General features: G+C 38.5%; 1 protein-coding gene across 6 annotated transcripts in view; it reads left to right on the top strand.

The window, feature by feature from the left end:
- Positions 1-615: 615 nt before the first annotated feature.
- bcl9l (bcl9 like) overlaps positions 616-15,175 on the top strand; it is a 37,766-nt gene continuing 23,206 nt past the window's right edge. For 2 of the 6 annotated variants that reach the window (XM_058387493.1, XM_058387497.1), the window contains exon 1: positions 616-949. The gene's annotated coding sequence lies outside the window, so the exon portion shown is untranslated. Of the gene's footprint in view, positions 953-15,175 lie in introns of all 6 variants that reach the window. The other 4 variants (XM_058387496.1, XM_058387491.1, XM_058387494.1 and 1 more) reach the window with 3 other exon arrangements.

Genomic DNA, 15,175 nt, shown 5'->3' with positions numbered 1-15,175 from the left:
TGGAATGGCCCAATCAGAGTCAAGATCTAAATCCAATTGAAAACCCTGTTGAATGAAATGAAAAGGGCTTTTACACAGGAGACCCTCTTACTATTTGATAGTTCTGGGGCATTTTTTCAAGGAAGAGTGGAATAAAGTTGACAAATCAAGATGTGTTAAGCCTGTAGAGATTTACACTGAGTGAGTGTAGTGTAATATAGAAAAGCAGCTTTAAAGTATTAATAAAGGGGTGTACACAAATACATCCGTGTGTGTGTGTGTGTTTGGGCTTCCAATGATCTGGTTATTTTTTACATCAAAAAAAACGTGCTTTAACAAGGTGTGCACATCATTTATGTTTTATATATATATAATTTTCTTCTTATTGTTGTTGTCGTTGTTTTTCTTTCATATAAGGGAATTAAATCAAGAAATGTATTTGTTTCCCATTTTTACTTACATAATTAAATCTTTGTGCAAAATTGCACTTGATCTGCAGAAATCGGGTTAGCTGCTGTGGCTGTCCAAAGTGTGCAAGACAAACCTGGTAACCTGAGCAAATGACACTCGAGTGGGTGTGCGAGTCGTTTCCATCAGCTGCTGTGTGTGTGTGTGTGTGTGTGTGTGTGTGTGTGTGTGTGTGTGCGTGTCCGCGTGTGTGCGCGCGCGCTTGAGTGTTGTGTGGTACCTACGCTATGGTGTGTGTGATATGAACGCGATGTCCTGCCCTTCCCCGTCGTCTCCGATCGCGGAATCATGATCTGCTGTCTTCCCCGGGACTCTTCCGCCTCGAGTCGAACGAGGACGATTGTGAAAGCGCCTCATTTCTGATCGCCGTCGCCGCGCTTCTCGCAGGATTTGCAGCTTTTGCTTGCCCGGAGCCTGAGGATCTCGCGCGGTGGCCACTTTTGGTGATGTCAGCTCGGCCGTCACTCCTGACATCGGCTTCCCTCCCGGACACGGCGGAAAGGTGGTAGGAAACATATCAGTGTCAGTTAAAACACAAACCTCACTGTTGTTCAGTCCACTGACTGCCAATTGTAACTGTAAAACAGGTCCAGCAACCGACACCGCATTGTCTAGTAAATAAAAAAATATATATATTTGAACATTCTAAATCACTGGATCGCTTGCTATACATATCTCTCGTAGATGTACCGAAACGTTACTTAGCTGAACGGAAGAGAAGGGCAGCGTTAGCTAGCCTGCTGCAGTTAGCTAGCGTTGGTGGCTAAGTGGCTAGCTAAGCCTTTCATGCAGTGGAAGCTAATGAGCTGACGACAAACAAGGCAGACGTCAGGCCGTTTCCATGTTACTGTCAAATGGCGCAGAGCAAAAATGTTTCTAACAACCATGGACGGGCAGTTACTTATTTTGAGTGTTATTTTTTTTTCCTGCGTTTTTTAAAAATTATTTTAATTAGCTTAAACGGAATGTGTATTCACACTCAGGCAGAATTGTGTCTGCTATCAGTATTACAGGCGAGACGGTCAAAGCCTCCGGCTGGAGCTAATACTGGGTGACATAACGCCGAGAGTGTTGTTCATACAGTGACAAGCACTGGTGTTTCGCCATCATGTCGAGCAAAACTTCCTCGAATCCTGGTCTTTTCTACAAACTTTACTTTCCCCGTCGCACTGTTTGGCTTCTCATGACGAGGAAGCATGCGCAGTGATGTTCTCCCCGCTCGCTTTTCTTTATAAACCTTATGATTCTTGTTAGAAGTTCACGGGACTTCGTAGCTACTGTAACTGATGTACATAATGATCTAGGAATTGATTTGACTTAGAGCTTGGTAGCAGCAAAGTTCCTGTTAACAATGCAGTCACAATCTGTTTGTGTCACTTAGTAAACTGTACATTAGTGCCAGTATGGGCATGGCTTTGGTTGGGCTTTAACCTGTTGATGAGTGTGATTGTTGCAAAACTTGACTAAAAATCTGCCAGGTATGCTTGGAAACAGTTTTGAGGTCTATCTAAGGTCATGCCAGCAGTTTGCGAGGATTTCTTCATACCTAAAGTAATGCCAGATTGTATTAGAGGGCTTTCAGGTGAATGCTCTGCATACGATTGTATTAACCTACTATACCATGTCCTGTCCACTCCTTAACATACGAAATGTTTAAATCTCCTACCTACATGTTACAGGGATTGATTGTTTCACATCACAGACTTTGTATGTGTCCAAAAAAATATGGTCAGAAATTAATTTAAAAAGAGCGTTGTCTCCTTTACTTTTCTGACATCTTGTTTAAAAGAGAGAAAATTAAAAGTACAAAATGCTATGCAATGTTGTAGTTGTTATATTTTTCTTCTTTAAAAAAAAAAAAAGTTTATTGCTCACCTTTTAAACGTACAGAGATCAAAAATCGAGATATGTACATGCTGTGTACACATGGCTGCTCATAATGAACATTAAAAAGTACATTATAACAAACATGTTATTAAATTATGTAACAACTGTAAATGTCACAGCCATGTAAAATGTCACCTACATTCCTGACCTTCTTAAGGAACATTTACCTAGACTTCACTGACTGGAGCCACATACCAACATAGTAGAACTCAGTGCCAACAACCTCAACTGGGATTCCTTTGCCTGGTCCTTAGATGAGCCTGCAACTCACGTCAATTACATATTTTAAACAGAAAGGAAACCACTGAAGAAAAACTACTTTAGACATTTGATCTTGCTGTGACCTTGACCCTGCTTGGGTCAATTCCAAAATCAATGATAATCTAAACCCTGTAAGCATTCAACTACTTGATCTTGAGATGTCATGCTAATGAGAATCTCAGAAGGACACATGGATGGACAGACTAATGCAAGAAATCTTAGAATGCCAGAAAATGGGCCTCAGGTTCCTAAACATGAAGGTGTAAGTACACAGGAGGAACCCTAAAGAAGAACAACTGTTTCAGACATTTGACCTTGCTGTGACCTTGACCTTGTTTGGATTAATTCCAAAATCTAGTCAGTTCATCTATTAGTTACAATACTAAGTCCATATAAATCCTACAATCATTCAAACACTTGTTCTGTAATGCCCCAACACCTTTTTGTTACTAGTTTTTTTCTTTCTAATGGATCTATTAACAATATTTTTTGTGTTTAAGCTAACTAGTTACAAAATGAATTTTAATGACATGTATTTCTCTTCTTTTTATCTGCAATGTGAGTAAGAGTCCTGTCCGGTAATGAGGGATTGGTATTGAGTAACACAAAATGGTTAGATGTGAATGTCTACAGATCACTAGTATCATTTTTGATGCTATTGTGATTGGACGATTATTTCTTGGCTCATTATGGTTTCCATTTCACAAAGCACAGTCTGAAAGGTTTTCTTTCCAAGTGATTTTATTGTATCCAGTTTTTTTTGTCTTCATCTGTGGAGATGTGGCAGTAGGGTTAAACAACCTGTAAATGCTTTTCCGTTGCATTATGGCTTGTCACAACTCCCTCTCAGCACTTTTAGTTTCATTATCCAAATATAGTTGTTTTATTTGTCCTCTCTGGGGTCTCATTTATCAGACGTGCACACACAGTTTTGTGTGAAAACTAGGCAAGAGAATGTCATTTGTGTTTCTATGCAGACAGTCTAATTTGTTTGTTTTTATGCACATGAGGATGCACATGTCTTAGTGGTAGAAAGGGTAACGGCAGGTAAACTGATGATGATGATGATGACCTCTCATCACACTTATTGTCAATCATAATCAGCATATCTCTTAAAGGAACATTGTTGACAATATATAGTGATCTGGAAGCATTTCTTTATGCAAATGAGCGTGACCATGCACAAGCACAGCAGAAAATCTGGCATTTATCAGCGTCCATTGTGTACAGCTCTGAATATGCATATGCCAATTTCCTAATGTGTATTGGTTCTTGCACACAAATTTAGAGCTTGTTCTATGCTCGCTTAGATGAATGAAGCCCCTGGCCACAGATCAAGGCATGACGTTGATGCAAGAATCTGTCCAGTGAAGATCTGTGTCCAATGATGTGGGAGTTTCTATGCTTGAATAGGAATGGTCCAAACTAATCAAACTCTACATTGATGAAGATGCCTTTTCCACAACTCTAGTCCATCTTCCTATTAATTTGTGTGCCTACAATTCCATTAAGATCAAGAAGGAATGATGACTCTCTGGATTATTTCCAAAATCAAATCAGTTCATATGCTGGTTGTAACGATAATTTGTTATAAACCATGCAAACATTCAGCCACTCATTCTTAAAGTTTTTGCAAATGAAGAATCGGAAATCACAGACAAACATGGACAGAACGATGGCAAAAATCATACCTAGCCAAAAAAAAGGCCTTTTGTTCCTGAACATGTATGTTACTTTGTATAACAAAACTGCTGAAGAACTACTTTAGCCATTTAACCTTGCTGTGGCATTGACCCTGTTTGATCAATTCCAAAATCTAATCAGTTTATCTGCTATTTACTTGGACAATTCAATATAAATCCTGCAAACATTCAGCCACATGTTTTGGAGATATTGTGCTAATGAAATCTCGGATGGACAGAAGATACACTGCCTCCATCCCACTCCAGTAGGTCATCCAACAGTGTTCTGTCAGCAGGTCGGTCAGCCATTAGTTGCTGAAGGCAGTCAATGGCAAGTGAAAGGATTTTCCTGTTGCTGACCTTTTACTGGGAATCCAATGAATGCAGATTGGATAGCATATGGTTTCTCTTTTTGTATATGTTTTCCAAGATTAATTTAGCAATGAAGATTTTTGCACACACACACTTGCTCACACAACTGAAGCATACAACTTGAGTATTCTAGCAGGAATGGATGAGAGAGCTCCTGTTCTGTTGTTTTTATGTATGTCATGTTTTTGATGTATGTCAGGTTTGAAAGGCTTCATGCAAAAGCTCATGCAAATACGTTGTTGAGAAGGGTAAAAGAATTTCATTGGCCTTACTACTACTTACTTAATATTCCTTCTCAACAGTGATCCAAAAACTGTGTAAAGCTTTTTGGCAAACTTTTGTTTTCAAACTGTGGCCTTCCCTTAGTTCAGCAAGTTGCCCTTGTGCTTGCAGTGGCATGTCTTTGAGCGTTCAATTACAGATGAACTCCATGGGTCATGAACCCAGTCTTACTGTGCCTAAGACACAGATGGAAAAACGAAAGCTGTCCTTGAGGATTTTCAAATGGTCAGCAATAAGGCCAGACAGAGCACTATTTGAATACACACTAGACAAGGGAAGACTTTTAAATGTGTCCTTTTAATTTTCCCATTTTTTTTTTTATTTTTTAATTTTTTTTTTTTACAAAAGTGCACCATAGGGTAAGCGTAGATCGGAATCCTAGTAGTTTGTATGTTTAAAGAAAGACGATTTCTGTTTTACCATGCATTTTTTTGTTCAATTCATTACAATTTTTAATAGCATCAGCCAAGAAACAGTGTTTTGTGCACTAATTCTGATTTTTTTAGAAAGGTTTGCATACGTGTGTGTGCACAGTGTGCACTTGCATAAAGTGTAATGTTCTTCTATGCTGCATTTTTTTTTTTCCTTTTTGTTTTTCAGGCAGTACAAAAAATCTCACTAATATTATCACCAGCAATGAACCGAACATGTGCTAACAGCAGAGCATGCCCACTCAAATTCTTGTATTCATCAAGTTGCAAGGCAGATTTTCCAATAGATTTTAATTTTTTTTTTTTTTTTTTACCAATTATCTTTGATGTGTCTACTGATTGTAATATTTTAGAGTGGAACCTTCTCTATTTCTTTAGCTACCTGCAACTGACACCTGCTTTGCATGCAGGCAGTATGACATTTCAGCAATTGTGTGTGGCTTTTTGTCTTATCCACTGTCCATTGTCCACTATCCATTGACTTTTGGACACTTAATCCTGATTAGCTTTTGTTGATTATGTTGATTGTTCGAAAGAATAAATAGCCTCCTTGCTAAATTGTAATGTGCTATTTGTTGTTAAATGTCTGTTAAGTTTGTATGATTTGTAAGCACAAAAAAGCCAATGCAAACCAGCTGTAAAACACTAGCATTGAATTCCAGCATGCTCTTGTTCATTATATGAATTGATATCATATAACTCTGATTTGGCCTTTTTTTTAAAAAATAAAAAATAAAAATATTGAAGGTTTTCCTTTTTGGTGACGTGCCGTATTCTGTAAACCCTACTGAATTGAACCATTTTGCTCTGATGATTTTTCTGCCTGTATGGAATTTCCAAGCATTTTATCTTTGGCTCCTGCATCAACCACAAACTTTACACAGACCAGTGTAACGGTATATAAATTCTGGATCAGACATCCTTGCCTCATTTTGCAAGACTGCATCAAATTTCTGTCCTATTGATACACAATTTCTAGCAGTTTCTATATAGTTCTAGTGTTCAACATTTGAATCTTTTGGTATGCATAATTTTGACTTGGCTTGCCACAAAAGTTTGGAATCTCACGCTCAGCTTAGCTGTGCTTTCTGTCCAGAAACAGAGCTCAGAAGTGTCCACTTCATGTCCTTCCTCAACACCTAGTCCATCATTATGGTGACTGTGGCTGCACTAAGCTCCATTTGAGGGACTGTATGCCTTATGAATGGTGCACCTCTAGCATTTGGCACCATGTGCATATAATACACTCTGCCATATGCCTTTTTGCTAGCATCTGCAAAGTGGTGAAACTGTACAAAAGGCACTTTTCCAAAAATTTGTGGATTTAATTACGTCATCTTTTGAATTATTAAAGTCAATGAAATGTGTTAGCCAAACCATCCACTTATGCATGAATATGTTAAGTAATCACCTCACCCTGTCTTGGGATTCTTTTTGCAGGCAAAACCGGAGGAAGCCCAAATGTCTAAGAACATTTAAGAAGGTAGAAATAAAATAAGAACATTTTAAATAAAATTATACATATATAAATATGCATCTATATATGGTGTTAAAGAGTTTTGGAGAGCAAAACTTATACAACATGGTGACGCAGAAGCACTGAACAAGTGTACAACTATTTTATATTCCACTAATTCTCCAGTGCGTTCACCATTAGGCTGTTATAAAAACTGTAGGTCCTTATCTACATCTAAATGTAAACATCTACATCTTCTACATCTGCCATAATAGCCACAGGTTCCTGTCTGAATGATGTTGACAGACATTCTGGTGAGATCAGGGCCTTAAACTTTGCTTTACAGTCAAATACAACACTCAACTTCTGTACAGCCAAGCCGTCGTGTGACATGGTGATCTTGTGCCATATATGCCATGGTGAGGTATAGACCATATACTTCCATCTGATCTTTCTTTGACAACTTGATAGCGTATCCTTTTTATTTTTTAAAGAAGATCGCTCATGAAGACTAATTACAACGTAGAGCTTTGGGTGTTTTATGAAATTCCCTTGCATTGTTCAGTCATCTTTTGATTAACAAGCCTTCAGGTAGTTCTGTTCTTTGAAGGTAAGCACAAGCTGTAATGTCACAGTGTTAGCTGACACCATCTCCATAAACTGATCATCTTCCTTGGATATTTCAGGTTTATCAGGTTTATAATCCTGTTTGAACTGCTGATATCACAGTTTCTCAGATATGCAATTTTCAGTCATTTGAAAGCTCTTTCCCTTTCTAATATTGCTTGCACTGTTTCTGAATAATCCATTCACATTCACTCCCAACACCATTTTCAGCCCAAAGGGTTGATTTTCATTTCAAACAACCTGCCAGGGTTCTATAGCATTAGCGGGATATTAGCTCCAGTGAACAGTCCAACATCTGAGGTTAGTTCAGGAAGATAAACTTCCTCAAGCTATGGCCAGTGTTTCATACTTTCAACTCGTACTGCCCCGCAGTCATCCTGCAAGTAGAATCATTCCGATCAGTAGCTCAATTCCATAACTACTCGACTGCCATTGGCATTGATCTTTGCTTTTTCTATGAGGGTTCACTTTTTACCATCGGGCTGTGTTTCATATCGCGAAACACTGCGTCAAGAGAACGTTTCATATGTTTGAGTTCGAAATTAACCAGTGTAATAAACATGACTCCTAGCACTGCTTTGCTCATGGATTTTGCAAACAATTATCCCCCACCTTTCTCTTATATTGTATAGACTCATTTTCACTGTTGCTCTTATGTTTACAGCATTATCCATCTCTTCCACATAACTGATATTTGCCATAACATAATACAATAATGCAAAAGTATTGTACGAAATAATGACACCATCTCACTCCCTGTGTTGCTCTGCAGTATTTTCCTGCTGGTTCCATATGCAAAGAGCTTTGAATCTGTTTGATCTTATCCAGAGTGTACAGAGGTGTTTTGAAGTCTCTTTCAAAAAACACATCTTCATGCTAATTCAGTAGGTCCAGGATTAAAGGTACCATCAGTCTAAAACCCTGTTGGGTCATTAGTATACAGTAATCCCCCGTTTATCACGGGGGTTACGTTACAAAACCACCCGTGATATACGGAAATCCACGAGACACGGACCCCACCCCCAAATGCTTTTTTTTTTTTTAATTGTTTAAGCCGTAAATTACCCTCCAGCCGTGCTGTATTTTGATTTTCAGCATCCCCGCACCGCGCTTTCCTAAACAACGCTACGTGTTCTTTGTCACTTGAGTAAATATGCTGAACAGTATTTTATATATTATTAACATTTTCCTTCATTTTAATTAATGTTTATATTTTGTAATTAATAATTATATTTTTATTATTTCAACACAAAAACAATTCACTATAAGGTTTGCAGATACCGCGATATACTGTGAATATCCGCAAAAAGATTAGTTATGTTCCAAATAAAAATCTGCGATATACCGGGACCACGATATTTGAACCGCGATATATATAGCGGGGGATTACTGTAGTATCATTTACACTAGACAATGATTTCTTTTTAAAACAACATGCTAATTGAAGAACTTGGTGAAGAGGCACGTTAAATATATACATGTCTAAATATTCCTGTTCAGAAGGCTTGTTTTTGTGATGAATTAAATGCAGAAAATGTTTTTAACAAAGTAAAAGTTCAGTCAGGTTATTGTTAGTTTTTTTCTCACCATCTTTTAATTAATTTTCACTTGAAATTTGATTGTTATATTACAGTAAAGGTGGAAAAGGTCTAAATTGATTAGTCTTGGTGCCATTTTTGTACCTCACAAAAAACTGCAATTTTAATAGAGGACTTTATATATCCACTGTAGGTCTTGAGTCTTTGTTTGAAGAGTTTTTCATACAACCCAGTGAAGTTAATTCCATGACCTTGGTGTCATGACAGTGAAGAGATTTGATGCATGTCTTTCCTTGTACTGTGAGAGTTGGTAGGTCAAAATAAGCTGTACTGGAGGACTGGAGGGAGCATGGTGCAGTGTGGGGTGTGATAAGAGCTGTAAGGTAGGTGGGCACTGGTCCTATTTTGGCTTTGAAGGCAAGCATCAGTGTTTTCAATCTGATGCAAGCAGCTACAAGAATCCAGTGGAGGGAGCATAGAAATGGGGTATTGTGGTAGAACTTGGGGAAGTTGAAAACAAGTTATGCAGGCTGCATTCTTTATTAGTTGCAGAGGTTGTGGTGTGCAGGGGCAGACTTGCCTGTAGCGAGTTGCTGTAATCCAGTCTCAAAATGACAAGGGACTGTGGATAGAAAATGCCAGTTTCTCCTAATGTTGTAGAGGAAGAAACAGCAGGAGGAAGTGATGTGAGGCAAGGACAGTTGGTTGTCCATGGTTACCCAAGGTTGTGTGCAGTGACAAATGCTGTAATCTCAGAGTTGTCCAGGGAGATCACAGGATCTTGTCATGGGAATGCATCTCCTGGGATATATAGTAGCTCAGTTTTGCTGGGATTAAATTTCAGATGATGCTCAGCCATTCGTCATGAGATGTCTGCAGATATGCTGAGATCTGTGCAAACACCAATGTGAGTATAAGACCTCACCAAGAGAGCAGGTATAGAGGGAGAACACAAGAGGACCCAGCACTGAGCCATGAGGTACACCAATGGGGGTCTGTGTGGAATTAATGTAGATTCCTCTGTCACCTGTCATCCCTCCAGGTAGGAAGCAAACCACTGCCATGCTGTGTCATAAATTCCAAGACTCATAAAGATGGACAGGAGTCTTGTGATTGACACTATGGAGTGTCCATTGTTGTTGCTGTCCTGCAAATTCCACCCAAAATGTTGCATAAAGCTTTGGGGTTCACTATAGTAGAACAGTACCAATAGGCCTATACATGTAAAGCTGTAATTATGGTAGCTTTTTATGAGCTTTGATAGAGAAAACAAAAGACATGCTTTCATAGCTTTGTTTTTGTCTAATGTCCAGAGGAGGGAATTGATGTTGATCTTGCAAATCGCCATTTACAAGGCACCACAAATGCAGCAGTAGTTTCTTGGCTAAATGTGGACCCAATATTTGGGATCATTGTTGATTAGTTCTGTAGTTCTGCAAGGTCATTGATTAGTTCCTTTGCATGTGTCCAAACAAAATGACTCTTGCCATCACATGACCATTTAAAACTAATGGCCGGAAAATATCAGATGATGAATTCGTATTCAGCGTGAATTGACTGTAACTCAGGCGCTTAACCACTGAGCCATTTAGTCTCCTAAACTAAATACCCCAAATATCATCAAGGCTGTGTCTGTGGTAGTTTGTATTAGCTGTCATAATTTGTTTTGAAATTGTGCAGACTATTCAGAATGTATATTGTGGAGAGTGTGCATGTAAGAGGGACAGAGAAATGGAAGAAGAATGTGTGAAGTGTAATTTGACTGCACGTGGCATCTCTTTGGCCTGCTGGTCTCCCCATTAGCCAGCACTGTAAGAGTGATATCCTACTCTTCTATTTATAGCAGCACACAGAGTTTGCAACTTGATCTGGAAGCCTGATAGCCCCAGTATGCCTTTCCAGCACACAAACTCAAAACCATTTAGGTCCCTTATTGTCCATTTTCATTCCAGCCACATTCGGGAACTAACTTGTTTAAGCTTGGGGTATTGCATCACAAGGGTTATGCATGAAATGTGACACTCTGTGCCTAAATATTTTTGGAATATTTTTGTGTTTCATATTTACCACCATGGAACATAATTTAAATGCAGAGTGCATGAAAGCAGAATCCTTTCTCAATACATAAACAATGCAATGAACTCTTAAAATGTCTCCTCTATAATTAAACTATTGCATCTGGATGGCTATCAATGAAAACACTTCAGGTCATTTTTTAGCAAGTTTCATTTTTGATGTTTGCATGATACATGATGATCACAAGGAATCTGTACAGTTGTGTGAAATGTGTAAAAATTTCCCACTATTAATACAATATAGTAGCCAAAAAAATTCATGTGAAAAACAAACAAATGTTTTAGGAATAAAAGTGGGGAAAAAAGTTAAAGCAGCCTTCTACATGTGATACTGCACTCAGCCATTTGCATGTAGTCATCTTCTCATGAAGACGTTTCTTAATTGTCCTGATTTAGATCTTGAGTAGTTTAACAGACAAAACCATTTTGTGCCAAAATAGTTTGGTATTTGGAGCCATCCATGCTTATCCAGTCTCAGCTGAAGAGAAGCACCACCACTGCATGATGCTGCCACCACCATGCTTTACTGTGGATATGGTGTTCTTTGGGTGATAAGTTGTCTTGACACAAACTTATCTTTAGAATCATGACCCAAAATTCTACCATTAATCTTAGCAGATCATAAGATATTCTGGCACATGCTATGATCTGATTTAGGTGGACTTTGGTGTTTTGTTTTTTGTTTTTATGAGAAAGGGCTTCTGTCTAGCCACCCTAACCTGAAGCCCAGACATGCAAAGAAAATGGTTTAGAAGCATGGATTGTTGAAACATTTTCTCCTTGCCGTTTCATCTATTGGTGGGACATCTTATCCTGGGTAATGTCACTGTGGTGCTGCTTTTTTTCACTTATTTATGAAAGCACAGTGTTTTCATCAGTGACATCCCATACATCCTTTGTAAGCTCTTTGTAGACCATGAAGAGGCAAAGAAAATCTTACAGAAACCTCAGTGGCTTTAGACACTGAAATAACGCTGATCTTTGCTGTGAGATGTGTTTGGTACCAACAACTCAGCTTTCAAAAGAAAAAAAAAGTTATGTCTGTGATTACATGTGATTAAATGTTTGTGTGGCTTGAGTTGACTCCCTTATACCCTTAATTGTTTTATCCTGTGTAGTCAACTTTGACTAGAAATAGCTGCTTTACAGAAATGGCAAGTGGAATTATTTTTATCTTAATTACTTAAAGAACACATGGCAGTAGTACAGCTTGTGCACTTGAGTCATGTGACTATAAGTCATTTTATCCTTTGAATGGTTTATGACCTTTGTCCATCGTAAAAGGTGAATCAGAGCCACTGGTCTGCATTAATCCCTGTAAGTTGATATCAGGTTTGAGTCAGCTCCTTCAGACCCCTTAGGTGAAGAATCAACCGTGCAATCATTCTTACATTCTTTGTACCACCAAACTACTTGAGTAAAGCAAACGTGCGGTGCATGGAAAAAGAATTCTTCAGATATTTTCGGAATAAGATTCAGCACTTATTCCAAGTTCAGTGTTGCATGGGTGTTGTGAAAGGTGTGTGTCTCTGTTTCTCATGTTTCACTGATACCATGATTTTAAACTTTCGATTTCAACACTTTTGCATCCCACATACACAATGGAACGTTTGTGAAGTACCTTACAATTTCCAGTCTGCAGCAGGCACAGATAGAACAACGACAGTCAGTATACACTACAGTACATACAATGCATCAGGATTCCACTCTGCTGACAAAGAGCGTTTTACTAAGTGAGATGATCTGAGAGCTTGTCATGAGTTACTAGCAGTAATAAACAGAAAGTACTGCAAACTATGAAAGAATAATGTGATACGGAAAAGTCTTCCTTCAGATGGCCAAAGACCAAGAACAAGTTGATACACGGTGAAAGCCTAGCTAAACTAGGAACAATTACTGACATACCCATGCACACCCTGAATGAGGTTAATAGAACATAGCCTTAAGAACACACATTTGATTTTTGGATGACAATATATAGACTTGATCTGTAAAGTTGCCTAATATTTGTATACACTGTGATTGTAGTATTGTTTCCTCCCTGTGCAGAAAACGGGTATCTATTTGCCCTCACCAGAGTAATATAGAAGAGGTCATTTTGCTTGGTAGCAAAGAGACAGCACAGAGGTTTTAGTACATTATGATCCTCCATGCTTATTTAAATTATAAAGTTATATAAATCTAAAATTGCATGGCAAGAAGTAATAGGTTATTCTTGCCCAAAAATGAAAATGTTGAACAGACACAAAAAAACACACATAGCGTCTAACACAGTGGAGTATACACCGGCCAACTGTCATGTAATCTGGACTGCCCAAACAAACCTCCTCACCAGTGTTGTCTGCTGCTGAAACGTATTAATGCCACCAACAGTCCAAGTTAGTTAGTGTCGAATCATTTTTATTCACTTTTTTTCCATAGATCATGTTGATTACAAGGCATAAAATTCTTTCACTTGGCTCAAATGGAAACATTTTCCTCTTCTCTTTAGTCTTAAAAAATGCATGCTGCTATGTCTTTATTGTGAATCTTGACTGGGGATGAGTTGAAGATTTATCCTACTAATTTATATGCTTTTAGAAATTCCTTTTGGCTCAGTGTTAGAAATAAGCATTCTATCATTGCTACGTTAACATATATATAATGTGATTTCGGCTAGTAATTACAGTTAGCTAGTTCGAAAATAAGCATTAAACTTCTTAATTTAAAAATCTTTACATTCAGAGTACTTTGTCTCCTGCCTTTCTGTGCTTTGGCTGTGGTTTCTTATTTTTCCTTGGTCTGGTTGGCCATCAGCCCAGAATATATTGGAAGAGATACAACCCTTGACCCCCTCCTCTCCCCTTCCTTCCCCAAAGCAAAGTAAGCCTGGTACTTTTCTGTCCCAGAGAGAGAGGGAGCAGAGACAAGGAGAGGGCACTTAACACAGTGTGCTCACATGCTGACTACTGTGGCCATGACAATCTGTGCTGTCCCTGTGCAGTTTGCCCTCTCTCTCTCTCTCTCTTTCTCTCTGTCATGGCTCATAAAGGTCACATGATGCTTGCACTGAGAAATTTTATTCCAAGATGAGAGCATACACACAAAGCGCACAGACACATTCACTTCCACCACACACACACACTCTCTCACACACATACACACACACACACACACACACATTCTGTGCATATTCTGCACTTCTGGCTCTTTCACACTAGATTCTTTCTTGCTTGCTTGCTTGCTTTATTTTATTATTTTTTTGAGCTTTTAACAATAGACAGTGCCATAAAATTGACAGAAATCCCTTTTCACAGATACTCCTTCTTAAATATATGATGGAAATTAGAGTATTAGCTCTGGCTCCTTTGCATTCTGCTTCCTCTGCTTATAGCCTTTTGTGTTCTCACTTTTCCTCTTTCTCTGCATTTAATAGCCTGGATTTTCTCTCTGAGTTTTTCGAGCTGTTGCTACATTGTGGCCGTGGTTGCCTCTGATTTTAAAAATTGCACAGCTTTGAAATTTTCTCCCCATGGTTGTCTAGCCCTTTTTGTTCTCTCTCCTTCACTGTCAGGTTCTTTTTCTGCTTGAACTTGAGCTCAGGCCCATGACATATTTTGTTGCCATGGCAACCTACCTCATCACACGCAATAACACGATATTGCCGATGATATTGTTCAACAAAATAACTAACACAGTTCTGTTAAGTCACTTGTACAGTTGATGTCTGGCTGTGTTTCTGGCTGTCGGCATGCATGATAAAGAGCAGGGAATAGTAATCAGGCAACCAGTAGTCATATACTAAAAATACTGAAATTGTAAATGCTGTTTAATTTATTGTGATTCAATTGAGTCACATGATGCATGAAATCTGTTCATTGATGGGAAAAGTATTTGTCCGGATTTTTCCAAAATTTGTCACATTTACTGGTTTCATAAGGAGAACACAAAACAGTTTTGAATGATTATTTCATTTAATGAAGGAAAAATGTTATGCAATATCACCCACAGGGGTTACATTTACCAAGAATGTCCCATCATTTACCAAATCCTAAAAGTCTAGACATGGAACCACTACTTTAACGGCAGAAAATCCCTCAGCACATGCTCATTTAGTACCAGTGCCTGTGGCAGAGCT

Source organism: Hemibagrus wyckioides, linkage group LG04, assembly GCF_019097595.1.
Source record: "Hemibagrus wyckioides isolate EC202008001 linkage group LG04, SWU_Hwy_1.0, whole genome shotgun sequence".
NCBI classification, from domain to species: Eukaryota; Metazoa; Chordata; class Actinopteri; order Siluriformes; family Bagridae; genus Hemibagrus; species Hemibagrus wyckioides.
The sequence above is the reverse complement of the archived record's forward strand: the minus strand, read 5'-3'. Positions and strand labels throughout refer to the sequence as shown.